Genomic DNA, 2,373 nt, shown 5'->3' with positions numbered 1-2,373 from the left:
TGAGGTTTGATTCTTTTTTTTATGATTGTTTAATTGTAGGCCTACCTTTTGTTGTTGTTGTCCAGTGCCCAGTGTGAAACAAGTTTTGATTTTCTAGGTTTAGTTGAAGTAATTTTTAACTGAATAGCCAAAATGGATCAATGAGAATGCTAACAATATTACCAATCTTTCAGGCTGGTGAAAGGGATGTCTTCTCCTCTCGTCCACCAGATGGTGCTGAAGGATACCTTGAGAATTTGATCAATGCACGTGAAGCACACCATTTGACAAGGCTTGTTTATGAATGAAAATTCTAAAAAGTTAATTTTTCTAGTCAGCGGAAACACGGCGTCGTGGTCAAAAAGCGGAAATGTTTGGTTCATGCAGAAATTAAGTGCAAGGAAACGACGACTCTTCATGTGTAGTAGGTTTCCTCTAATTTCAAAACCACAAACATTTGACCTTCAATGGCATTCATTGCTTTTTATTTGCTCTGTTATTTAATGTCTATCACTTGACGTCGACTCTAAATACATTTATTTCTATTAGTTTTAATCAAAAATAGGACATTTCAAATTAATTGACTCAATTACTGGCCTTGTAACACTTCACCAAATTGGGAATTAACAATATTTTTCCTTTCATGGAGTGCTACAGAATTGCATTATGTATAGGAAAATAAGATTAAGCAACATGTGACTGGTGATGCCAGCAAGCAGTCAACGAGTTTGACAATAATTATGGAGACATCAGGACTCATAAATATTGAACACTGTTTTTTGATTATCTTTGACAGCTTCCTGTGACGTAGCAAGTAAAAATAAAGTGGAAAAGTGAAAAAAATAAAGTGAGGCTTTGTGCCCTAATTATGCTTCGAAATCCTGTACCAGGGATCGGCAACCCGCAGCTCGAGAGGCACAGGCAGCTCTTTAGCATTGCTCTAATGGCTCCCTGGAACCTTTTCAAACATGTTTGAAAATGGAAAAAGATTGAAGAGTTAAATATATCTTTTGTTTTAATATGGTTTCTGTAAGACAACAAACACATGGAGTCCCTTAAGGGACATCGACAGAAATTTAAGCAATCTGGTGCGCACCAAAATGCTTAAATTTATTGTATTTGTTGTATACAATTGTTGTAAACATAAGCATTATATAGCATTTAAGCTAACGGACTTTTGCTATGCAATTTAGCCGATCGTTGTTAACATGACAGTCTATTGCATTTAAGCTAATGGGCTTTTGCCACACAAGTTAGCCAATTGTTGTAAACATTAGCATTACAGTATATAGCATTTAAGCTAGTGGGCTTTTGCCACGCAAGTTAGCCAATTGTTGTAAACATTAGCATTACACAGCATTTAAACTAATGGACTTTTGCGATGCAAGTTAGCCAGTTGCAACAATTCAACAATTGGCTAACTTGCTTAGCAAACGTCCACTAGCTTAAATGCTATATAATGCTAATGTTTACCAGATAGTTTCTGGTGCGCACCAGATTGCTTAAATTTATTGTATTTGTTGTATACAATTGTTGTAAACATTAGCATTATGTAGCATTTAAACTAACGGACTTTTGCTATGCAAGTTAGCCAATTGTTGTAAACATTAGCATTACAGTATATAGAATTTAAGCTATTGGACTTTTGCCACGCAAAGTAGCGAATTGTTGTAAAAATTAGCATTATATAACATTTAAGCTAGTGGACTTTTGCTATGCAAGTTAGCCAATTTCAGCAAATTGCTAACTTGCATAGCAAAAGTCCCCTAGCTTAAATGCTATATAATGCTAATGTTTACTAGATATTTTCTGGTGCGCACCAGATTGCTTAAATTTATTATATTTGTTGTATACAATTGTTGTAAACATTAGCATTATATAACATTTCACTCCCAGCCATTTTCACCGGAGCAAGACCCTTCGCTCCCGGCTGTTTTACTGGATTTTGACTGATTTTGCAAGGTCCACAGCAAATTCTGTTCTATTGCTATAGACTCTCTTCTTTCAGCAGGAAAAAAAAGTAAGTTCATATCTTTTTCCATTCTTTAGAAATCAGCATTAGAAAATAGCGTGGTTTGAGTAATTTTGCAATTTCTGATGAAAAAACAGAAATTGAGCTTTTTGTGAAAGCATACATTTCAAACAGAAATTGAGCTTTTTGTGAAAGCATACATTTCAAACATAACTTTGACGTTAACACAGCTATTTTTTGCTTTAGTTTCATCCCAAACATCTGAATAATGTTTTCCTTCTACATAATAACCTAAACAACAAGACAAATAGAGTTTTTGATAGCAAAGTAACTATTTACACATAACAAACTGAGATGATGCTGTTTTGGCCGCGACGGCCGGGGTCTGCTCGGCAAGCAGCATAGACTCAACGATATCGTCC

Source organism: Corythoichthys intestinalis, chromosome 13, assembly GCF_030265065.1.
Source record: "Corythoichthys intestinalis isolate RoL2023-P3 chromosome 13, ASM3026506v1, whole genome shotgun sequence".
Lineage (NCBI taxonomy): Eukaryota > Metazoa > Chordata > Actinopteri > Syngnathiformes > Syngnathidae > Corythoichthys > Corythoichthys intestinalis.
This window is presented reverse-complemented; position numbering follows the sequence as displayed.